Source organism: Mauremys reevesii, unplaced genomic scaffold (assembly GCF_016161935.1).
Source record: "Mauremys reevesii isolate NIE-2019 unplaced genomic scaffold, ASM1616193v1 Contig109, whole genome shotgun sequence".
NCBI classification, from domain to species: Eukaryota; Metazoa; Chordata; order Testudines; family Geoemydidae; genus Mauremys; species Mauremys reevesii.
The window spans coordinates 187,193-212,467 of NW_024100726.1; the positions used below are offsets into that span (position 1 = coordinate 187,193).

The 25,275-nt window shown below is 53.5% G+C and overlaps 3 non-coding genes across 3 annotated transcripts; 2 read left to right on the plus strand and 1 right to left on the minus strand.

Annotated features, from left to right (window-relative positions):
• Positions 1–3,089: 3,089 nt before the first annotated feature.
• Positions 3,090–3,306, plus strand: LOC120392662. The gene has a single exon (XR_005591754.1). It is a non-coding gene; the product is annotated as a small nucleolar RNA U3 (small nucleolar RNA).
• Positions 3,307–10,348: 7,042 nt separating this feature from the next.
• On the minus strand, positions 10,349–10,430 carry TRNAS-GCU. The gene has a single exon. It is a non-coding gene; the product is annotated as a tRNA-Ser (tRNA).
• A 3,850-nt stretch (positions 10,431–14,280) lies between these two features.
• Positions 14,281–14,362, plus strand: TRNAS-UGA. The gene has a single exon. It is a non-coding gene; the product is annotated as a tRNA-Ser (tRNA).
• The last annotated feature ends 10,913 nt before the right edge of the window (positions 14,363–25,275 follow it).

The following is a 25,275-nucleotide window of genomic DNA, read 5'->3' on the forward strand; positions in this document are numbered from 1 at the left end:
GAGTGCACAGAGCTGCACATACAGTTACCTTTATATAACTGGGTTTTATTATTAAACCAAAAACTGCCCTTCTTGTAACACCACAACTGTTGCCTTTTCCTATTTCCACAACTCCCAAATGTTTACTTTCCTCCAAACTCTGTATTATTAATTTTTGCAAAACCCTGGGCGGCTGCACTGCAGTGCTGGGGTGACTCTGCAGGTGGAGAAGCTGCTGTGGAGCAATGTAGAGCAGGTGCAGGAAGGAGCCGGGGTCACTGTTCACATTGTGAACTGCACAATTTTCCAAATTTGGGAATGTCCGAGAACAATTCTAAGGGGAAGGTGAATGCAGAGCAGTGACACTGGAGGTGCCCAGACCTCCAACGGGGGTGGTGTGGAAATTAATAATGGGAAGATCATTTGCGAAATTAGTCGTCACTGACAAGATTTGTCTCTTCTTATTTCCGGTTGCGGTGTTATTTAGCGGAATCAGGACATATTTTTACTATGTTAATTAAACACATACTTTTATTTAACTGAGCCAAAAACTTAGTGTCACTTATTTTTTTCTCTGTCCTAGCAAGAACTAAATGAATGTTGTGACTTTCTGGAAAGTGCAGCGAGATTAAATGTGGGGAATTCAGTCTCTGTGTTTGTGAGCCGATGTTTTCCTCTCACAGGTCAGTGCCTGCATTGAAATACCAAGAGGGATCTAAGGGCTGGTGTACGCCGGGCACAGGGGTGTTCGCAGAAGGGGCGGGGCCTCAGGTGGAAGGGGCGGGGCAGGGCGTTAGTCTCCCCCAGCTGGCGGTTCACGCCCTGCCCATGGTGTTGCAATGAAAGAGGCTGCCCAGTCTGCACTTGTAGCGAGGTTCCCCCACTAGGTGGCCGCAGGAGACAGGCAGGTGGCAGCAGGGGAAGTGGCGACACAGGAGCTCTCAGCAGCAGGGTGAAGGACAATGCCGTGGAGCGGCAGTGACGCAGAGTGAACAGGGCAAACCGAGAGCCAGTTGAAGGAGTGGCAGCAGCAGAAGCTGAGAGTTTGCTTGATGCCTTCGCCCGCTGCTGTTTTCTGCTGGTCGCTGGGTGACAGTTCCTGCCTGTGGCAGCTGGGGGCTGCGGGGTCCCCTCGCTGCCTGTGGCGGCCAGGATCCGGGGGGGTCCCCTCGCTGCCCATGGCACCCAGGGTCCATGGGGTCCCCTCGCTGCCCATGGCGGCCGGGAGCTGGGGGGTCCCCTCGCTGCCCGTGGCACCCGTGGTCCATGGGGTCCCCTTGCTGCCCATGGCACCCGGGGTCCATGGGGTCCCCTCGCTGCCCGTGGCGGCCGGGAGCTGGGGGGTCCCCTCGCTGCCCGTGGCGGCCGGGGGCCATGGGGTCCCCTCACTGCCCGTGGCAGCCAGGGTCCATGGGGTCCCCTCGCTGCCCGTGGCAGCCGGGGGCCATGGGGTCCCCTCGCCGCCCATGGCGGCTGGGAGCTGTGGGGTCCCCTCGCTGCCTGTGGCGCCCAGGGTCCATGGGGTCCCCTCGCCGCCCATGGCGGCTGGGAGCTGTGGGGTCCCCTCGCTGCCTGTGGTGGCCGGGGGCCATGGGGTCCCCTCGCTGCCCGTGGCGGCCGGGGGCTGTGGGGTCCCCTCACTGCCTATGGCGCCCGGGGTCCATGGGGTCCCCTCGCTTCCCGTGGTGGCTGGGGGCCATGGGGTCCCCTCGCTGCCCATGGTGGCCATGGTCCGTGGGGTCCCGATGGCAGCTGGGGGCTCTGGCATCCACCTGCAGTGGCTGGGAGCTATGGGGCCATCTGCAATGGCATTTGGCTGAGGCTTCTCCTCACCCCCCATGGTGACTGCACACTCCAGGCTCTGCCTGCGGTGTCTGAGAGCTGGGGGCTCCCTCGCTTGCCTGTGGCAGCTGGGAGCTCCAAGGTCTTCCGTGCTGCAGGGTCTATTAGCAATGACGTGGGGCTGCAGGGTCCTCACGCCATCAATGCCTGCTGGGAAATCCTGGGTCCGCTCACAGCGGCTGGGAGCTCTGGGGTCTACTTGTAGGAGCTGGGAGCTGCAGGGTCCATATACAGTGGTGTGGGGCTGTGGGGGCTCCCCCGCCACCCATGGCTGCAGAGGTAGTATATATATTGTGTGAATGGTGCTCACATAACACAGAGAAAGTTGCCTATGCAGCTCACAATAGTAAATAGGGGCAGACCAGAAGAGATCTTCTTTCCAAGTGGGAATTGTGCAGGGAGGAACAACAGACCTAGTGCAGCTGTGTTGCCACTGCCTACTAGCACTGAAATGGTTCAGAGTGCCTTGGGTCAAGTGGCACCAGTTCTAAAAGTAAGGGTGATTTAGTGCTGTGGTTTTCAAACAGGGGTATCCAATGGTCTTCCAGGGGGTACAGCAACTCATCTAGATATTTGCCTACTTTTACAACAGGCTACATAGAAAGCACTAGCAAATTTGTAACAAATTAAAATTCATATGTTGATCTGTTTATACTGTTCTCTATATACACTGAAATGTAAGTACAATACTTATATTCAAGGGATTTATTTTTATAAATATTGCATCTGATTTTGTAAGCAAGTAGTTTTTAAGTGAGGTAAAAAATGGGGGTATGCAAGAGAAATCAGACTCCTGAAAGGGGTACAGGTGTCTCTAAAGGTTGAGAGCCACTGATTTAGTGCAGGTACCACCGGTAACATAGAACCCTGCAAAAACTTCCAGTGCAGATGAATTTGAGAGCAAGCCAGAGAGAAACAGCTGGGGAGCATGCTAGATAAGGCTGACCCGTCGGGATTGTCTGTACCTGACAAGCTGTCATGTGCTACAGAGGAGCCTGTGAGAGGTATGGCAAAGCAAGAGGGTTTGATTAGTTGCTAGCAGCTCCACATGCTAATCAGGAGGTGTGTTTCTGTAAATAGCGACATAAACATCTTCTAATGGCCAGTGTGCTAAAGCTGTCTCAATTGTGCTTTAATGAAATGGGGACCTGGTTTTAGATTTTTGTTCTTTAATTCGCTGGGGGTGAAACCCATTGTATGAAAACATTCACCGTGGGAAGAAAGCTTGTGCATATTAGCCTGGATGTGTAGCCGAGGATAGTTTTGTTAAGACTGTACTTTCAGAGATTATTTCTATAGTTTGTAACTAGAGAAGTGTGGTTGAAAGTGTATGATCTCGCTAACCATGAGGATGAGTTAAAGTGTTCTCTTCTGAGCATGAAGTGAGTGGATAGTATTGCTTTAATGTATCTGCTGTCTGCTAGTGATGAGTGTTCTTGTTTTTCTTTTGGGAAGCTGAGAGGAAAAGAACACAGACTGAGTGGTTAGTCCTTATAAAACAAGTTTAAAAATAAATGTTTTGGCTTTTTTTTGTATTATCTGAACTTGTTTAAAGCTTTTCTTCAGTTCTCTTTAAAAAAAGTAAAGGTCGTGTGAAAATGGTGTTTTAGAAGTTTCTAGTTCAGTACTTACTGAAAGAGTTTAAAGATTTCTTTATGCTGCTCTCTCTTTTTTTTCTTGTAATCTATTTCAGTATTTAGGTAGGGTCCTGTGTCTGCACGTTCTTTTCCTTTTCCATTTGCCTCTCCACTTCTCTCTTCTTCCTGTCCCATTTTTTGGGAAGCCCCTATTTTTACTTCTCCTGCTCTGGCAGGGGGTACACAGTTTGCTCTTGGCCCCAAGCACATCAGACAATCCACACAGGATCTGAGAGTAGCTGTCTCCTGGCTGTATAGTGTGTAGAGGGTTCTAAAGCTGTCTCAGGGTATGTCTACACTATGGGATTATTCTGATTTTACAGAAACCGGTTTTTGGAAACATATTATATAAAGTCAAGTGCACGCGGCCACACTAAGCACATTAATTCAGCGGTGTGCATCCATGTACCGAGGTTAGCATCGATTTCTGGAGCATTGCACTGTGGGTAGCTATCCCATAGTTCCCACAGTCTCCCCCACCCATTGCAATTCTGGGTTGAGATACCAGTGCATGATGGGGCAAAAACAGCATCGCGGGTGATTCTGAGTAAATGTCATTAGTCAATCCTCCCTCTGAGAAATCAACGGCAGACAATCATTTTGTGCCCTTTTCCCTGGATTGCCTGAGCAGACACCATAGCACGGCAATCATGGAACCCGTTCAGCCTTTTGTCACCGTCACTTTATGTCTACTGGATGGTGCTGACAGACGCGGTACTGTAACACTACACAGCAGCATTCCCTTGCTTTTTGCAAGTTAACAAAGATGGTTACCAGCCATACTGTACCATCTGCTGCTTTGCAAGTTTACAATGATAGTTACCAGTTATACTGTACTGTCTGCTGCTGTCCTGGATGCTCCTGGCCGGCCTAGGTGAGATTGGCCAGGGGTATATGGACAAAAATGGGAATGACTCCCCAGGTCATTCTCTTCTTTAAGTTTTGTCTGAAGGGAGAGTCAGTCCTGCCTAGACTATCAGGCAAGCCTCCTAAAGAACCAGAGAGACAAACGGTCGTTCCAGCTCAGAGCCCCAGACATCCTGCAGAAATGATGGGCTGCATGCCATTCTAGGGGGTGCCCCTGCAACAACCCCATCCATTGCTTCCCTCCTCCCCCACCCCTCCTGGGCTACCGTGGCAGTTATCCCCCCATTTGTGTGATGAAGTAATAAAGAATGCATGAATTTGAAACAACACTGACTTTATTGCCTCTGCAAGTAGAGTTCAAAGTGGGGAGGGGAGAGAAGCCTCCAGCTGCTATGATATTCCAGGCAGGACTGAATCTCCATTAGACAAAGCTTAAAGAAGAGAATTACCTGAGAATCATTCCCATTTTTGCCCAGGCACCCCAACTGACCTCACCAAGACCTGCCAGGAGCACTCATGGGACAACGATGAGGGATATCAGTCCTACCATACCATCTAGAGAAGGGGAGGGGACACTGCTGTGTAGTGCTGCAGCACCACATCTGCCAGCACCATCCAGTAGACATACAGCGACATTGGAAAAAAAGGCAATAAATGATTTTTTTCCCTTTGCTTTCATGGGGAGGGAGGGGGACAACATATACCCTGAACCACCTGCGACAATATTTTTGACCCTTTAGGCTTTGGGAACTCAGCCAATAATTCAAATTGTTTTCGGAGAGTGCAGGAACTGTGGGATAGCTACAGACGTCAGTTGCCCCTCCCTCCATGAGCGTCCATTTCATTCTTTCGCTTTCTGGTACGCTTGTCTCAGCTCTCAGCTCTTAAGTTTCAGCACTGTGTCGAGTCCCTGTTGTGGCCTCTGTCTATCATGGCCTTGGAGATTTTTTCAAATGCTTTGGCATTTTGTCTTTTGGAACGGAGTTCTGATAGAACAGATTCATCTCCCCATACAGAGATCAGCTTCAGTATCTCCCGTACGGTCCATGCTGGAGCTCTTTTTTGGATTCTGGGACTGAGTGGTCACCTGTGCTGATCGGCGCTCCACGCTGGGCAAACAGGAAATGAAATTCAAAAGTTCACGAGGCTTTTCCTGTCAACCTGGCCAGTGCATCCAAGTTCAGATTGCTGTCCAGAGTGGTCACAATGGTGCACTGTGGGATAGCACCCAGAGGCCAATACCATTGAATTGCGGCCACACTAACCCTAATCCGAAATAGCAATACCAATTTCAGCGCTACTCCCCTCGTCGGGGAGGAGTACAGATACCGGTATTAAGAGCCCTTTAGATCGATCTAAAGGGCTTCATTGTGTGGACGGGTGCAGGGTTAATGCGATTTAATGCTGCTAAATTTGATATAAAATCGTAGTATTGACCAGGCCAGAGAGAGCAGCAGGTTTCCCCTATTGTTTCCTGCTCTTGTTTTCTTGATTAGTTTCTCCTCTACACCAACTTGGTTGGCTTCTTTCTCAGCCTGGCTAGCTCAGTTGGTAGCACATCAGACTTTTAATCTGAGGGTCCAGAGTTCAAGTCTCTGGTCAGGTGATAAACTACTCCCCAAGATCTTAAACTGTCTTTCTCATGTCCTCTTTGTTACTTTTTCTCTTCAGGATTTTCCCTTTCCTCAGAAGGGCCTTTTTGTGTGTGGGTTTGAAGGGGCAACTTCCTGACAGCCCCTCTGTCCTTGCAGCCTGGAGGAATAAAGGTCTCTGGGCATAGAGCATGTTCCTCCCCTGCGCGCGCGCGCACGCACACACACACGCACGCACGCACACACACACCTGAAAATCCCTAAGGAATTAGAATCACCTGCTGCCTTCCCCTTTCCTGTTGGATCCCCAAACAAGGATGCTCTTCAGCCTAAACCCATGTCCCCTCTTTTCCCAGTGCCCCTCAATCCCAGCCCTCAGTCCCTCCTATGCTCACTGCTCCTCACTCCCAACCAGAGCCTGCTCCTCTTCACCCTTCTCCTCTGTCCCAATCCACAGCCCCCTCCTATTCCCAGTGCCCCTCAATCCCCATCCACAGGCCCCCTCCTCCTCATGCTGCTCCTCAATCCCAACCCACGGTTCCCTCCTTCCCTCCAGCAGCAGGTGCTTCAGACCCCCTCAGGAAGATTTTCTTGCAAGGTTTCGTGTAGGAGTCTGCATGTGGATTTTACAATATGTTGGAAATCTGTTGGGTTGCTTGCCGAAATGATCACTTGTGGCTGGTGTTGGATTCCCAGTCTCCATGTTACAGGTGCATGAGAAATAAAGGGTTTTTATCCTTGTTGTGTGAATCGAGGGCAGCACAACTGTGCTTGGCAGACCCCGACTGAGGGACTCACCCTCAATTCAATAGCACTTGCTAGGCAGGGGACAGGGGTTCCAAAGCCAAGTGGGCCAAGCTCTGGGTCTCAATACTATAATTGAGGTGTCAGACCAACATTAGGACAGGGTGGTTGTGAAGAGATGAGTGAGTCCCTAGACAACATAGTGAGTATGGAGCCTTCTTATTTCCCCCCTTTTCCACCCAGGATGGCAGGTGAACTCTACAGAGGCATCTCTGGGCTTGCACTGATTAAGGACAACAGCTGTGAGTGGGGTGCAGAGAGGGGATGGCTCATGTTAAAGGACTTTTGGTTGCTGGACTTACGAACCGTAGGGAGAAGGACACTGCCCAGCTTATCTGGGGGGTGAGTCTTTCCCTCGTGGTTTACGCTTATGTGTTGGGGCTGCTGACATGACTTCTGCTAACCCTGGGCTTACATTGCAGTGTAGACATACCCTGAGAGGGCATCTATACTGTGACAAAATCCCGCTGGCCCGGCTGGCCTGGATGAGCTGATTTGGGCTCCTGGAGCTCATACTGGAGCCCAGGCTTGGAGACCCTCACCCCTCATGGGGTCTCGGAGGCTGGGCTCAAGCCCAATTCTCTACACTGTAATTTTATAACCCTGCAGCACACGCCCCACAAGCCTGAATCAACTCACCCAGGGCTTGAGAATAGTGACGTGGGTGTGTTAATGGCAGTGTAGACATAATGCTAGGCTATGTCCACACTACAATGAAACACCCATGGCTGCCCTGTGCCAGTGCAGGCTCCCAGGCTAGGGCTGTGGGGTGGTAAATTTGCACTGTAGACATCTCAGATCAAGCTCAATACTGGGCTCTGGGACCCCACGAGGTTGGGAGGGAGTTTAGCAAGCAAAAAAGGTAAAATGTCAGTGGAGTATTACCCTGGACTCAATGGCAGTTCTCCATTGGTCTGTCTGCTTTGGGGCAGGGACAATAACACGTCCTGCTGCATTCGTTATTTCAAAGGGCGGTTTAGGATTTTCTTTCTCACACACGGTGCACGAAGCAGGACTCAATCCTTGGTGTAAACTAAATGAGCTGCTCACAGATTCTGGCAGCTACAATGAGCATTTGCTGTGAGAGCCCAGACCTGCCCCTGTCCCAGAGGGAGGGGGGTCATCTGTGAGAAGCTGGACCACTGATCTATCAGCTCTTAGCTCCCAAACTTTCAGTAATTCTGTTATCAGTGCCTGTGAGTATAATCTAAACAGCCATACTGGGCTGGACCAAAGGCCCATCTAGCTCTGTCCTCTGACAGTAGCCAATACCAGGTGCCCCACAAGTTACACAACAAGTCACCACTGGGAGTTGAACCCAGGATTTCCTGTTTACAAGGCAGGCACTTTAGGCAGCTAAGCCATGGTGCCTGCCTGTGGCTAAACTACCGTGTCTGCCCACACCTGACTCCCTGCCATCCCCACTGGGGCCTGACAAGCTTTGCTCGTGTTTGGATTCTGCAAAGCAGTGGAGCAGGTCAGGTTTTCCTTGCAAGCTCTCTCTCTGTGTGTGTGTGTGTGTGTGTGTGTGTGTCTCTTTGGCCAGGTCTGCACTACAAAGTTATTTCAGCATCATTATATTGCTCAGGTGTGTGAAAAACACACAACAGTCCCTCGGTCGGCAGCTTGTGGCTGGTGCACACACTGCAATACCACGTCTGGTGACAAAACTTCCCTCTTTTGGTGACAAAATAAAACCACCTTGACAAGAGATCTAGAGCTTTTTGCAGCAAACTCAAAGTGACAAATTGTCAGTCTAAATGCTGCTGGTCATTATATCACCATAACTGGCCTCCACCAGTATCCCACCATGCCTGCCGTGAACTCACCTGCCCTGCATTCCTGTTACAGAGGTTGGGTCGCTCCCCTTTCATAGCTCCAGAAAGTTCTGACAGCTGAGCTGCTATTTACACTGGAATTAGGTTAATATAACTGCATTGTCAGCCTAAGTAATGTAATTACTCCAACCTAATTTTGTAGTGTAGACCTGTCCAAAGAATCACACACACACCTTGGGACCAAAACTTCACCTACTCCTCTGCTTTACAGAATCCAAACATGAGCAAAGCTTGTCAGGGCCCAGTGGGGATTGGCAGAGATTCAGGTGTGGGCAGACATAATGGCTTAAATAACCACAGGTGTCATAGTTTAGCTGATTAAAGCACCTGTCCTGTAAACAAAAGATTCTGGGTTCAACTCCCAGTGGTACCTTGAGGAGTGGCTTTTGGGGCACCTGGTATTGGCTACTGTCAGAAGACAAGATTCAGAGCTAGATGGACCTATGGCTTAAATTACACTCACAGGCACTGATAATAGAGTTACTGAAAGTTTGGGTGTTAAGAGCTGATAGGTCAGTGGTCCAGTTCCCTCAATGTGGTTTTACCATTTCCACTTGCTAAACTCCCTCCCAACCTCTATAAAATTACAGTGCAGACATATGGGCTTGAGCCCAATCTCTGAGGCCCCATGAGGGGCGAGGGTTTCTGAACCCAGGCTTCAGTGTGAACACAAATATCTGCACCACAGTTTTTAGCCCCTCAGCTTTAGCTCCAGGAGCCCAAGTCAGATGACCCAGGGCAGCCCTGCTGCCATCTTTATCCCAGGAGAGATGGACTCTAAGGGTACGTCTCCACTGCAATGGAAGCCCAGGTGTGGCACGCTGTGCTCAAAGCAGCACCCTGCAAGTCCCATATTCACCACTCTCATATAATGATGAGATGGTTTGTACAAAGTCTGCCTGGTGAGGTGTCATTTCAAAAGTCTTGATCTGTTGAACATTAATATCGTGTTGGATTGTGTGTGCTCGCATTGGTTGGGAAGTTATGAAGTTTTGCTCTGTGTGCGTTACTGAGATATGTTATGAGGTTGGGAAATGCCCCCCACCAGCCTTTCAGGTGCGACAAGGGAGGAGCCGGACTCGCTGCTGGCCCATTGACGGGATCCACACTCCCAAGGACTATCCCAGGAACCGTGTACAATGCAGGCTTCTCCGAGATAGCACTGCGACAATGGACACTGCTTGACTCACATGGTAGCAAAGGAGCTTCCTAGCAAGTTGGAAGAAACTATGAAAGGGAGGAAGAGACATCATGACTTGGCCTCTCTCCCCCACACCTCAATACCTGTAAACACATCTGGAGGACAAACACTGAACTGAGATGAATCAGAAGAGAATAATAATATAGATTCAAATCAACGTCCCCAAACAGACTAGTATGGGTGTTTCAGCAGAAAATTTTCAGTCTGGGGAATTTTGTTTTCTCAGTCAGACCTTGCCAAGGGAAGCAGGGAGAAAATGTTTGAGTTGCCTCCTTCAGAACAGCTTGGTCTAGACACTAGCTCTGGTTCACTGCTCTGGGCTTGCTCGGGTTGAGGATATTTTAATAATTTGGGGAGGTGCCAGGGTGGTTGAGGGAGATGAGGAGGATGTTCCCTTTTGAGATAAAAACTAAGAAATACAGAACTAGAGAATTTTTTTTTTTTTTTTAGAAATCTGGGATTTAGACATTTTATTTAAAGTAAGGGCGTTCTGAGTTTCTGTTTGCAAGAAGTACCGTTGTTTGATCTGTCATTGTACCAAATGGGGAGATGGTTGTCTATAAAGGATGGGTGAAGACTAAATGCATCCGATGAGGATGGGATTTGAACCCACGCATGCAGAGCACAATGGATTAGCAGTCCATCACCTTAACCACTCGGCCACCTCATCAGAACTGTAACGAAAAGGACAGGAGGAGAAATCTAAGGCCGGCAGAGACAGGGGCAATAAGGCATTTTTAAATACTAAGCGGAAGCAGGGGCTGAATGAGCTCCCTGCTCACATCTAGTGAGGAGCTGGGGGAAAGACTTCAGGAACAGACGATGTTTGCATAGACAAACCTACTCTGCCTAGATATGCAGCATGATGGGGCCACTTTCCCAAAAATGACCAGTTTTGGCTGGTGGCAGGTTACAAATCACTTTAGGATTGAGTGGAATGAAATGTTATTATCCTTCCTGCATGAGTGAAGGGCAGCAGAACATACCTAGTCGGTCCTGATGGAGGGGTAGGTGGGTGAGGAATAGCTTTTATTGGACTTCATAGAAGTGATTGAGAACGTCACCCTAAACCAGTGGTCCCCAAACATTTCACACTGTGCCCTCTTATCCAGTTGGGGGAGGGCAAAACCAGAGCTTGAGGACTCAGCCCTGGGTGGTGGTGCTTAGACTTTTGGCTTCAGCCCCAGGCCCTAAGAAGTCTAATGCCAGCCCTGGTGACCCCATTGAAACAGGGTTATGACCCACTTTGGGGTCCTGACTCACAGTTTGAGAACCACTGCTTTATGCTGATGGGAGAGAGTTTTCCTGTGGGTGTAGTTAATCCACTTCCCCAAGAGATGGCAGCTATGTCAGTGGGAGAAGCTATATCAGTGGGTGTGCAAGCTGTGGTGTTTGCCACATTTAACAAGTTTAATCAAACCCCATTTTGAAAACCATCTGTAGCCTGGGAATGGCAAAGGACCTCGATGAAGGAGGGTCTGTCCTTTAAAGTCCTGGAGATCATGAGTCCATGCTTTTGCCATCATGGGAGTATAGCTGAGTGGTAAAGTGCTTAATTGCAGATCAAGTGGTCCTTGATTCAACCCCCAGTGTTTTCTTATAACCTTCTTTCTTTTTTTTAAAAAAAGGAAAACATTTTCATTTTCATTCTCCATTCTGTTCAGGAGCTCCACTGTACAGGGTTGCTTGATATGGATGTAAACACTCAACATTTCACTGTCCAAATGCATAAATACCTAGCAAAGCTGTCTATCAGCTGAAATCAGTTTCAGTCTTCAAAGTGTCAATTTATGTTTTCATCAATTAAACAAAGGTATCATATGAATGTACATTTGCAGATCCCTCTTCTCCAGGAGCTGTGCTGTGCAGAAGAACAAGAGTCACATCCAGCTGCAGTTCATGAGTCTGATAACCAAAGAGCTGTTGCCAGCTCAAAGAGCCTGAGGCGGAGCAACAGCAGGGTTCGTTGCCCGGTGTGCGTAGCACTAATTGACACACCAGGGTGGAGAAGCAAAACCAGGTTTATTTGAGCCCAAATAAGGTGCCAGGGAGAAAAAGCATCTCAAATCCTGCACACCCGTGCGCAGGCAGGGTCCCAGCATTTATACCCCACTTGTTTGTGTAAGCCTTTGTTTGGTTTTCCCCCTCACCCCTCCCTTCCCAACAGCAGTTACTTTAAACATTACATTTCAGCGTGTTAGAAAAGTTCTCATTTGCATGCTTATCTATGGCCTTCACAGCACAAACGCATACAGATTTTCCTCCCCCCTCTCCCCCTCCTCCCCGCCGCTTCTGCTGTTTTAAACTCCTGCATTTGCAAGCTGAGACAGCTGACAGTTACACATTTTGCTTGCTGTCTGTTAGCATCTTAGGCTGGTTAAAGTTCACAGCATGGAAGACCTCTGGTTCACTCAGGCCTGTAGTCACAACTTTGGTTTACTTAGGCCTAGTGACACCAACAGAGCCAATAAATGTTCTGAGGGCTGGAGAAAAATGCCTTCTAGTGAGCTATTGAACAAGCTCAACCTGTTTAGCTTATCAAAAGAAGATTGAAAGGTGACTTCATTGAAGTGTTGAGGGGCCTTAATGGAGAGAAAAGATTGGATATGAAAGGGCTCTTGAATCTAGCAGAGAAAGGCATAACAAGACCCAGTGGCTGGATGGTGAAAAAAGACAAATTCATATTACAAATAAGATGCAAATATTCAACAGCGAGGATGATTCACCACAGGAACAAGTTACCAAGGAAAGAGGTCGATTTGCCATCTCCTGATGTCATTTAATGAAGACTAGATGCCTTTCTGGAATGTGTTTGCCCCAAAGTAGCTCTTGTGTCATACAGGAGGCCTGTGATATGCAGGGGGTCAGATTAGATGCTCTAATGGTCTCTTCTGACCATCAAGTCGACTAATTTCTGAAAAACTGAGTGTAGCATTGGGAGCAGCGTCTGATGTTTTCCTGTCTAGCCGGCTTGCTTCCTAGAACGAATGCTCCTTGAGTGGGGTGATCCACAGGGAGTAGCTCAAACCTCCAAAGTGCCTAGGCAGGGGCAGGACATTAGCCCAGCAAGGGAGGGGTGTGGCAGTGACATCACAAAGGCTTTTTGCAGGACCTCAGACTATTGGTCAAAAGTGGTGGGGAGGTGGTGACCTCACAGAGAGATGCTGACATCAGCCAGGCAGGACAGGGGCGAGGGGCCAGGGAAACCTCAGAGACCCTGTGGCTTTGCTTCAGCAAGTCTCCTTCTCCAGGTCTCTCTTTGAGGACTGAGAGAGTATTCGGGTTCACGGACGTGAGCGCCAGGAGGAACCTCTTTCGAGTTTTCTCCTTCCCTTTTCCTGATTTTACTAGAAAACAGACATCCCAGTTTAGAAGGTAAGAGCCTCCTCAAGGTTGAAACCTGTTCAGTCTGATCCATCTGGTGACAGTTGAATTCTAGGCATGGAAAACATGAACTTAAGGAGGCAGAATTTTATTTCGCACCTGGGATTTTGTCCCATAGAATCACTGTGGTCATTAGGGTTTATCCTTTTTGTTTCACCTTTTCCTCCATCCATCCCTTCCTCCTTTCTCTTTGTCTCTTGCTTCTTTTGTCCTTTCACCTGTTCCCCTCCCAACACCAGGAGCAGTGTGTGTGTGTGTGTGTGTGTGTGTGTTGCAGGGGAGTGCTCGGCAGCTCCCACTGTGGGAGGTCCACCCAAAAATGTGGGGCTGAAATAGTGCTCGGGCAGTGAACCCCACCAGTGACCTGGGCCATCCTTTGGGCTCTCTGGTGAGAACCCTCAGCCTCCCGTCCTCAGTCTCTACCCTGATTGGCTGAGCAGGGGGTTATTGACAGGGAGGAGACTCAGGTCCTTGTTCTCTTTTAAGACCAAGGAAATAAGTCAGAACCAGTCATACGTTAGACAAATTTTGCTGCTTCTCTTCATTAATGGTCTCTGAGCAGTTTATGATTCTCTCTAACATTGCAGTTCTCCTCAAATGCTTGCTGAATAATTACTGTGCACTGTTGTTGGTCTGGAGCTCATCCGAGAGCACTTTATTCAGGTCATTCAATGTGTGAAATTCAAGGTCTGATGGTTAGTTTGAAAATCAGGGCTCTTGGGTCCTATTCCCAACTCTGCCACTGGCTGGCTGTGTGACCTAAGACAAGTTAATTCTCCTTTCTCAGCCTTAGCTTCTCCCTCTTTCAAGTAGGGATAATGATGATCCGCTCCTGCCTACCTCAGGGTGGGTGGAGGATGGGGATCCATTGGAGAGTGTCACTAGGAGTATCAGAGGGGCCGTGTTAGTCTGGATCTGTAAAAGCAGCAAGGAGTCCTGTGGCACCTTATAGACTAACAGACGTATTGGAGCATGAGCGACTGCACATGGCTAAGCAAAGAGAATAAACCCCAAATCCCCCCCTGTGCTTTGGGAGCCAGGTTTGCGGTGGGAATCCTGTAGTTCAGATGACTTCACACCTGGGCATTGTGATTCTTTACCAGTTTCTCTGGCATTGGGGCAGTTTTGTGCTCACAGCTGTGATGGCCGAGTGGTTAAGGCGTTGGAGTTGAAATCTAATAGGGTTCCCCTGCGCAGGTTCAAATCCTGTTCACAGCGAGGCCTGTGTTTTAGCCAGTCTCTCACCCGGGCAATACCTCTGTACAACCCCCTGAGACACTCTCAATTCTCTCCCCACCCCAAGTAAATCCTGTTCTGCTCCTTTTATCGAGATGCCTGGGACACCCCCTCACACTGTGTCCCTGAGGGGTCAGGCAAACTCTCAGTGCCTGAAGCCTTGCTGACAAGCTCCTGCTCTTCCCCTTCAGCGCCTCCCACTTGCCAGTGATCAGCTGTTCAGTGGGGTGCAGGAGGCGCTGGGCGGGGAGGGGGAGGAGCAGGGAGAGGAAGAGGTGGGGGAGGGAGAGGAATGGGGCAGGAAGGTGCAGGACTGGAAGAGATGGGACAGGGGTGGGGGCGTGGAGGAAGGGGTGGAGTGGGGGAAGGGCCTGGGGAGAAAAGGGGGGGCTTTGTCACAGACCCCTCTAGGGCCGGCTGTGAAGGGAAGCACCGACTCTCACAGTGACAATAGAAGTGACCAGCCTTGCGGGGGAGGCTGAGGGAGATCCGCACTCACCAGGTCTCTTCTCTCCCCCACGGTGAGCCAGACACTGCTCTCCCCTGGCTCTCACTCTAGCAGCTGGATGCCAAGGAGCCATTTCCCCACAGGAAGTGCATTGAGTGCCCCTGTGGTGCTGGGGGGCTGGCGCTGCTGCTGCCTGTGGGGCTGGCAGGGGGGCTGATGTCTGCACAGACTCTCAGCTGCCAGGCCGGAGGGGGCACTTGGGACCTTACCAGACCGGCTCAGTGAAGACGGGGGGTTGACAGAGCAATACAGACGCTCTCCAGAGCACGGAGCAGCAGCCGCCCATGCAGCCAGGCAATGAGCATTTCCCACAGCCTGGAGCCGAGGGGGAGGCGGCAGCTGCTGTTCCAGCTGCTCGGGGACAGGCCCTGTCAGCCAACAGCCACTTCTTACTCCTCACAGCTAAGGGCGTCGGGTTCCTCCGGTGAGGGTGTGGAGCAGCCGTTCGTTTTCCTGTCCTTTTTGTGCAACTGCTGAAAAAAACATCCCAGACAGAGAAGCAACAGGCCAAAATGCTTCCATGCAGCTGCTGAAGTAGCTCAGTTGGGCAAGCGTTAGACTGAAGATGTAAAGGTCCCTGGTTCAATCCCAGGCTTTGGCAGGCCCTTTCTTTGGTCTTTGTGCAGGGGTGGCTTGTTTTCTGGGAGCACAGCAGTGCCTGCACCCAAGGTGAGTTCCTGAGCTTGGGCTCTGCAGTAGGAAAACATAGAAGGGGCTTCTGCCCCTAGTTGGCCCACCTGACCTTTAACAAGGCGAGATGGGAGCTGTCTTTCCCAACATGGCAGGAAGAGAGTGAGGCAGGGTGACCTCAGGAATGGTGCCAGAGGGCTGCTGGGCAGTGACAGGCAGGGATTGGGGATGGAAGCTCCTCTGCGCAGCTGAGCAAGGGCAGTACCAGGGAAGGGGCCATCTGTAAAAGTGACCCAGCAACACCTCTCCTCCTCTGGGCACCTAGAGCAGAGGCGGCTGGTGCTGACAGCTCCAAGTGAAGGCTTAAAAGCTACAGAGCAACTGAGGGCAGGGCCAGAGGAGGAGAGGACCATGCGTATGTGTGGCCACCAGACGGCCACAAAGACACCCAGCCAGCCTGCTCCCTGGCATGACAAACCCCCACTGAAGACGTGCTTAATCCACTTGCTGATCAGGAGGAAAACCTGTCAAAATCTGTGTGCGAGGAGAACACACTTGGCTTGGAAGGAGAGAGGAAAAAGAGCGAGTGAAAAAAATAACCAGAGAGAGAGAGCGAAAAGAACGTGAAAGGCAGAGAAAGAAATAAAGGGAGAGAAAAAAAATTAGAAAAAGAAGGAAAGAAAGGAACAGCATGAAAGGTAGAGGGGGAAAAAGAAAGCAAGAACATACAAGCTAGAGAAGGAAAGGAATGAAAAAGAACGAATGAACCACAAGCGCTAGCTGAAGCTGGAATGGGAGAGTCAGAGAAAGGACAGACTGACCCGTTAAGTAAGGTTGCACCCGATTCTCCATGTTGGGGGCACAGTCCTCCCATTTCCGTCCTGGCCCTGCTTGGGTTGACCATCCATAGGTGTCTACTGGCACTTCCATGCTGCGAGGAGGGGACAAGCCCCCCCATACCCTCCCCTCGGGACACGGGCTCTCCCCAATCCTGACCCCCTTCCTGCACGCTCCTGGGAATGGGGGAAGGTGGGGGGAAGCCGTGTGCTGAGCAGCACCGTGGGTGTGTCTCTCTGGGGCGAAGGAAGAGGATATTTTTTGTACCAGAAGGAAAGAGCAGGGGGCGGGGGCGTTTGTGGAGCCGGGGCGCACACCAGAGAGAGGAACTGAACACAGCCCAGCGTGAGCCCAGTGCCAGTTGGAGCCGAGACGCCCGTACCTGGAGGACCATCTCCAGAACCTGCCTTGATGGTGCCGTCCATCACCGCTCCCACATGGAGCTTCCCGCCTAGACCTCCCTGGACGAGGTGAGGTGGTGCACTGGCAAAGGGGGCTGTTTGAGCAGGGCTCTGTGTGTGTGTGTGTGTGTGTGTGTGTGTGTGTGTATATATATCTAATTTTGGGAAGTGAAGTCACAAACTGCTGGGGCTGGTTCAGGGGTGAGCTGCAGCAGGTTCGCACAGGTTCGCGGGAACCCGTTGTTAAATTTTAGCAGCCATTTTAGAACCGCTTGTTAAGGGCTGCTAAATTTAACAAAAGTTCCCGCCCACTCCTCTCCTGCTCCGCCCCCTTCTCCTCCCCCTCCCCTGCTTCCCGCGAATCAGATGTTCGCGGGAAGCCTGAACAAGCAGCATGGAGGCAGGTAAGCTGGGGTGCGGAGGGGGAGGGGAGGTGTGGCTGGCTCAGCAGCTCCCGGTCCCAGACCGCGGCTCCCTCCAGCCCAGCGCCCGGCCAGGGAGTTGGGCCCGCGGCTGCCGCCGAGCGGCGGGCCCAGTGCCGGCCGGGAGTCGGGCAGCGGCCGGGCCCAGTGCCGGCCCGGCCGGGAGTTGGGCCGAGCGGCTCGGCGAGTCGGGCCGGCCCGGGAGTCGGGCCCTGCGGCGCGGTCGTGGTCGTGGCAGAGTGGACCCGGTCCCCAGGCAGTGTGGTAAGGGGCAGGGAGGGTGGGTTGTGGGGTGGATAGGGGTCAGGGCGGTCAGAGGGCAGGGAACAGGGGATTGAATGGGGGCAAGGGTCCCGGGGAGCAGTCAGGAAAGAGCAGGGTTGGATGAGGTGGAGGGGGCACTCAGGGACAGAGAGAAGGGGTAGTTGTATGGGGTAGGAGTTCTGGGGGGCCATTGGGAATGAGAGGAAGGGTTGGGTGGGGCGGCAAGGGGCAGTCAGGGGACAGGGAAGGGGGGGATGGGTCAGGGGTCTCGTAGTGTATGTGTTAAGGAACATGAGGGGTTGGATGGGGCACGACCCCCCCCACGGAGGGGGGGGGAAGGAGGGAACCCGTTGTTAAAATTTTGGAGGGAGGAGGGAACCCGTTGTTAAAAATTTGGCAGCTCATCACTGGGCTGGTTTCCTATTGGTGTGACCGATTTTTGCAAAGCTTCCCCCCCGCCCCGCCCCACATCTTCTTTTGGCACTAGGGCTTTCTGCGCTGCCGTTGACAAGGCAGAATCAAGGCCCCCGTTGGGCCAGGCGCTGCCCAGACACAGCAAGATACATGCCATGCCCCAGAGAGTTTACAGGCTCCATACCCAAAAAGTGGGAGGAGAAACAGACCCAGTGTCACACGGCAGCACTGAGAGCAAAACCCAGGACTCCTGGCTCCTCCTGCTCTAACCACTAGACCCCACTCTGCTCCCAGAGTTGGGGCCAGAACCCCGGAGTCCTGGCTCCCCAAAAGGGGGGGAGTGGGGTCTAGTGGTTAGAGGAATGGAAGATGGGTGTCAGGACTCCTAGGTTCCAGTCCCAGCACTGGGGTTAGAGTGGAGTCTCGTAGCTTAGCACAGGTGGGGCTGGGAGCCAGGACTCCTGGGTTCTTCCCATCCCCCCCAAACCATCTTGCACAGCAGGAGGGGGCTGGGCAGGAAGTGGTGATGAGGTGAAAACTACCAAGAAATGCAAATCCTAAAAGGAGACTGTGCCAGGAACCGAGTGGTGCACAAACCATGGCCTCATCTCCACCTCTAACCCCGCCCCCCTTGGCTAGCACTGGATTGTGCCCCCTGTGCCCCCCCAATCCACCCCCTGAGAGCCCTGGGGGGCAGGGAATAGCCATGGTGCTGGGCCCCCCATCCAATTGAAGTATTCAGTGTTGCAGTGACCCAAGGTGTGTGCACAGAATGGGGATGGAGTGTGTGTGTGTGTGTGTGTGTGTGTGTGTGTGTGTGTGGATTGATTTCTGCATGTATTTGTATATGTGTGGTTTTCTGTAAGGGTTTTGTGGGGGGGGTGTTATTACAGCTCTGGGGGTTGTGTTTGTGGCTGTGCAAGTGTGTGTGTTCATGTGGCTGGATTTGTGCATGTGTTTGCATCTGTTAGCAGTTGTGTTGATGTTGGCTGGATTTGTGCGGGTGCTTGTGTATATTAGCAAATGTGTGTGTGTGTGTGTGGCTGGATTCATGCATGTGTTTGTGCATGTTTGCAAGTGTGTGTGTGTGTGTGCGCGCGTGTGCTCTGCTGCCCTCTTTCTGCGCAACAACCGTTTCTCTATATGTCACAGCCCCCATACCGTCGACCCCGGTGGTGATTTCCCCATCTTACAAGGGCTGGCTGGCCTGACCCTTCTCCCCTCTGCGGAGTGTGGCGGGGGCTGCAGTTCACCCCCAGTGGGGCAGTAGTGCCAAGGTGCAGGCACTGGGCTCCGATGCACCTGGAGAGCAGCTCAGGTGAGGCGGGCAGGGCATGTGGTGTCCGTTCTGCGTTGCCTGGTGTTGGGCCATTGCACAATCCCCAGCCACACTGCACAGCGCGCCCCGAGAGGGGACAGGGGGCCAAGCAGACGATCCAGCACGAGGGGGTGAGGATGTGTGCTTGGGGGGAGGAAAAGCCTTGGGCTGCACTGGGGGAGTGCAGAGCAGGGTGACACCCTAAAACCTGCAGCAAAGGGATGGACAGGTGGGGTGGGAGGATAGAAGAGGCAGCGGGACTAAAATCTAAAAGGGGAGTGTGGGGTCTGGTGGTCAGAGCGAGGGGTTGCTGGTCAGAATTCCTGTGTTCTATCTCCAGCCCTGGGAGGAGTGGGGTCCAGTGGTTAGAGTGTGTGTGCGGGAGCCAGGACTCCTGGGTTCTCTCCTGGCTCTGACTCTCTTGTGCAATCCTCGGCAGTTACCCAACTCACCAGCGTGTGGGAGCGAGGGGCTGGGTCCTGGTTGTGACACAGCCCAGAGTCCCGTGCTGCCCCTTTGTTACCCACCCCGGGGCAGGGTGGGGGATGGCCTGGGAGACCCACTAAGAAAGGCGCTTCTGGTGGGTCTGTGTGTGGGTCATGCTGCCCCCGGCTGGATAGACCCCTCTAGGTCAGAACCAGTCTCAGCCCAGGTCAGACCCTGGGAGCCCAGCCCAGCCCCCTCTGTTGCCACGGCGATGTCTATTGGTCTCCTGGAAAGGTCCATTCTCATGGGTAGCTGTCCAGTGGCAGTGAGTTCCACAGGCCTCGGCGCAGGCTGCGTGGGGCAGGAGGTCCTTGTGTTGGGAGCAGTGAGAGTGAACTGCGTGCAGTTGTGTCTCTGAGCATGATTGTGAATATTCTGGTGTGTGTGGCTGGAGGTGTGATTGTTTCTCTCTTTGGGGGTTGGGCTAGCATGCCCCTCTGGGTGTGTTGTGTGTGAGTGTTCTTGGGATTGTGTGAGTGTCTTTGTGCGTCAATATGTGTGTGTGTCACTTGCTGCAGGATACAAAATTCTGCAAAGCCACCACCACACACACACACAGAGCGGGGCTCAGCCCCACCAGCAGGGGGCAGCAGGGACACACACGTCTCCCCTGGGCCAGCTTGGACAATTTCCCATCACGACCCAGCACAGTGCTGGTGCCCCCACACGGGGGTGGGCAGTGACCGGGCGGGGGGGAGCAGATGTGCTGGATTCAGAAGGAAGCACTTTGGGAAAATCAGTCAAGGCCCTTAGCAGAGCTGGGACACAGACCCAGTGACCCCTGCACCACCCTGGGAGGGGAGTAGGGTCTAGTGGTCAGAGCAGGAGGGGGCTGGGCACCAGGACCCCTGGGTTCTATCGCTGGCACTGGGAGTGGAGGGGGTCTAGAGCAGGGGGACTGGGAGCCAGGACTCCTGGGTTCCATAGGGGAGACTTTTTTTTTTCCTGGGCTCCCCTCCCTAGAGATCCCAGCCCAGCCCCCTAGTGGAGAGTGAGTGGGAGCCGGGGAAATTGCTCTCCCACTTCTGAAACATGATTCAAAACCCTCCCCCATGGGCTGTGACATCATGGAACACCCCCCACACCCCGCAGACAGTAGAAGCTCCGCCCACCAGAGAAGGAAGGGGTCTAGTTACACCCACAAAACGCCCAATCATGGTTGTACAGAAACCGCACCCAGCCCCCTGCTAGGACAGGAGCTGCTGCTCCCACTGCTTTATTTACCACCATGAGCTGTTCCCCGCCAGGCACCACACCCCATTCACACGCCTTTGGTCACTACGTAGCTCAGTGGCAATCACTGCCCCAAAGTGACTCCGGCGCAGGCACCCACAGCACGAACTCCCCGCACCGGATTCTGTCCACACGCAGAGAATTCTCTCCGCCGGGCTCCTTCGGTTCATCTCGCTGCTCTCCGTCCTGCCGCCAGCCGCTGCTCATCTGCATAGCCCCGCCCATGGACACGTGACACCTTCTGTCGTTTTGGTCTCCAGTGAATGAGTTGCCTGCGGGGAGTGAACACGTCAGCGCACGTCACAGCCGCCGGGCGGGGATTGTCTGTGAGCCCCGCGCTGGGGGCGGGGCTTCAGGGAGAGACCCAGCCCCATAGACAGACTGGGGCAGGGAGCTATTGGGGGAAGGGATGAAGGGGATGGGGGGAGAAGGGGAGGGAGAGACCCAGCCCCATAGACCTGCAGGGACAGGGGATCTTGGGGTCAGGAGGGGAGAAGGGGGATTGGCAGAGACCCAGCCTGGGGTGCAGGGGATATGGGGTGGGGTGGAGGGAGACATGTCGGGTGGGGGTGGGGTGTGTGAAATGTTGGTCCAGGGAATGTGTTGCACTCCCTGGACATCGTGGGCTGGGGGGAGCACAGGGGCAGGGAGAGAGACCCAGCCCCACAGAGCCCCAGAGGGATATTGGGGGCAGGGGAGGGGATGGAGGGAGGAGAGAGACCCAGCCCCACAGAGCCCCAGAGGCAGCGGGATATGGGGGGGGGGGCTGTAGGAGAGGGGATGGCAGAGGAGACACCCATCTCCATAGACCCCCAGAGGCAGGAAATGAGGGGAGAAAGCGGGAGGGAGGGATCCAGCCCTATAGACCTGTAGGGGCCGGGCGATATTGGGGCAGGAGGGAGAAGGGGGTTGGCAGCGACCCAGCCCGGGGTGCAGGGGAAATGGGGTGGTTTGGAAGGAACTGGGGAGGAGAAGAGACACATGGCAGGACACATGTTGGGACAGGGAAACTGACTCACTCCGAATACATGCAGAGCAGGGCAGGGCGGAGGCAGATCATGCTGGTCCCAGGGTAATTTCGGGGGGTTCTGGTTCCCCACTCAGCCGGGGGGCTCCCCTCTAGGCTGAGGAGACCTGGGGTGGGCGGGTGCCAGGGCTGTGTGTGTGTGTCTGGCTGGGGGAGCTGCCTGGGCAGAGGGACTGGAACTGGGGGGGGGGGCTGCAGCAGCCCCTGGCTTGACGTGGTTTCCATCACACCCAGGGGTTACAGTTGGTTGGGTGGCTCAGCCTCCCCCACTATACACATTGTTCTGGCACCACTGGCCTAGGGTCACCGTCTAGTGCTCAGTGCCTGCCTGGCTCTCCTAGAGCAGGGCGAGCGCCCAGCTCTCCTGGGGCAGGGCTGGCGAGAGCTCTGGACAGATACTAACAGTGCAGGGGAGCCTGGATGAATATTAGTGGGACAGAGAAGCCTGGAGCAGTTTTATCAGAGAGCAGAAATGAATCCTGAACACAGCACTGGAGCTGCAGTGCTTGGGGTGTGGGCCTGGGTCTCCTGCACAGTGTCCCTGCATCCCCTCGTGGCATAACAAGTTCCCTGCAGAGAAGCAGAGGTGCGGGATCGAGGGCTGCGGCGGGGGCTGCAGCACCCCCATGTCTCACTGTGAAAAGCTCCAGGTGCTGTGGGAACAAAGCCGGCATTATTGTGCGATTCCAGAGAACCCCGGAGCTGTGCTACCCCTGTGCAGTGTGAGCGGGAATTGCACGTTTTCACAATGCTTGTGAACACCAGGGCCCGTGCAACCATTTGGGCAAACTAGGCGGCCACCTAGTGGCTGGTGGTGCCTAATAGCCCCCTCAGGCGAGGAGGTGGAGCAGAGATGAGCTGAGGGTGCGTGGGGAGGGCTGTCCCCAGTAACGGGGATTGGGGCGCACAGGAACCGCTCCCGCCCCAGCTCACCTCCACTCTGCCTCCTCCGAGCACACAGCCCAGCTCTAAGTCTCTCCAGACGGCATCGCAAGCCTGGGCGGGAGGAGAATTAGAGCGATGCCGGGTGCTCAGTGGAGGGTGGAGCCGAGGTGAGCTGGGGCGGGCTCCCAGGCAGGCTTAGCTTCCGCAGGCAGGGGCGGCAGGTTATATCTGTGTGCGGTGCCCAGGCTCCAGGAATATTCAGGGCTGGGGGCCCTGCTCCAGCAATATTTGGAGCTGGGTCTCTCCCCCGGCCCTGAGCCACCCCAATGCCCCAAACCCTCAACCCCACCCAGAGCCCTCATCCCCCTGCACCCTAATCCTCAGCCCAGCCCTGAGCCCCCGCACAGCATGAACCCCTCATCCCCGCACTCCTAATCCTCAGCCCAGCCCTGAGCACCCTGCGCAGCATGAACCCCTCATCCCCTTGCACCCTAATCCTCTGCCCCAGCCCTGAGCCCCGCACAGCATGAACCCCTCATCCCGCACCCTAATCCTCAGCCCCAGCCAGAGCCCTCACCCTTGCACCCTAATCCTCAGCCCCAGCCAGAGCCCTCATCCCCTGCACCTAATCCTCTGCCCCATCCCTGAGCCCCCGCAGGATGAACCCCTCATCCCCCTGCACCCTACTCCTCTGCCCCAGCCCTGAGTCCCCTCCTGCATCAGGAAGCCCTCAACCTCAGCCCCACAGCCCTCCCCCCTGTATTCCCTCCTATCCCCAAACTCCCTCCCCACCAGGTGCACCCCTCCCCCTTCCCACATACCCCTTCCCAACCCCAAACTCCGTCCCAAAGCCTGCACCCTTCACCCCCTCCTGCACACCCACCCCCTGCCCCAGCCCAGAGCCTGCACCCAGCACCCAAACTCCATCCCAAAGCCTGCACCCCTCCTGCACCCTAATCCCCAGCCCAGGATCTGCACCCCAGACCTCCCCCTCCCGAGCCCCCTCCCAGAGCATTAGGCAGGTGGGAACAGAGTTGGAGGGGGCAGAGTTGGGGGGCGGGTTCTGGGCACCACCAAAATGTCTACAAACTTGCCACCCATGTCCGCAGGAGGTCTCCCCAGGCAGGGTTAGCTGCCACGGGGAGATGGGAGGAGTAGTTGCTGCAGGGGGGCTCCCCGGGTGGGGGGCTGAGTTAGCTGCGGGGGGTGGGGGAACGGACAGACGCGGTTAGCTGGGTGGGAGGGTGCAAGGTGGAAGTTTCACCTAGGGACCAAAACTTCTTTGCACCCGTCCCGGGGCTTTCCGCACCCCTGACAGGAGGATTAGACACCTGCAGCCAATCAAGGCAGAGCTACTCAGGGCACCTGGGTTCAAAAAGGAGCTCACTTCAGTTTGTGGTGTGCGTGTGAGGAGCTGGGAGCAAGAGGCCCCAGGAGCTGAGAGGGAGAGGGAGAGGGAGAGGCTGAGGGAGAGGGAGAGGGAGAGGCTGAGGCTGCGCTGGGCTGCTGGAGGACTGAGGAGTACAAGTGTTATCAGACACCAGGAGGAAGGTCCTGTGGTGAGGATAAAGAAGGTGTTTGGAGGAGGCCATGGGGAAGTAGCCCAGGGAGCTGTAGCTGTCATGCAGCTGTTACAGGAGGCACTATAGACAGCTGCAATCCACAGGGCCCTGGGCTGGAACCCGGAGTAGAGGGCAGGCCTGGGTTCCCCCCAAACCTCCCAACTCCTGATCAGACACAGGAGGAGTTGACCCAGACTGTGGGTTCCACCAGAGGGGAAGATCACTGAGGTGAGCAAATCTGCAAATAAGCGCAGGACCCACCAAGGTAGAGGAGGAACTTTGTCGCAGCCTGTAATTGCAGCATTTTTAAACGATCTGCATGCTGCTTACAGGCTCCTAACACTTGCCACAGCAGCTCCTTTTAACTTCCATTCAACCACCTGTACTTATGCCGATAGGTTGACTTTAGGTCTTTAACTTTGCTTGGTAGCTGAGAAGATGGTAAATTGGACAGAAACCTCTTCATTTCCTTGTTATTTCCTGACTTCTTTATTCATCGCTTTTTCCTTATTTCCCTGCAGACTGACTAGATCTGGGTGCTAGCAGAGGGACCTGACGGGCTCCTTATTTTCTGATTTCTTTCGGAAGCATTGAACTTGCCAGGGCACAGTCAGAACCTGGATGCTAATGTAAATGTAACACTTCAGGCTCAGCTTTAGTTCTGTTTCTCAGCTCTTTTGCAAAATCGATCTTTAGTCTGTCATGTAGCATCCCTGCATTAGGAGATGGCTAATTAATAAGACCATAAACCTTGGCAATCAAATGGAACCTGAAGTCCACAGAAGAGCCTGAAAGGCCCTTGGGGAGTGGAGTGCAAGTTGAGGAAGACTTCCCTGCACAGCTTCTCTCTCAATTCTCGTTTTCCTGTATTGAGAGCAAAAGTCAGGAATCAGCTCAGGGTAGGGTTA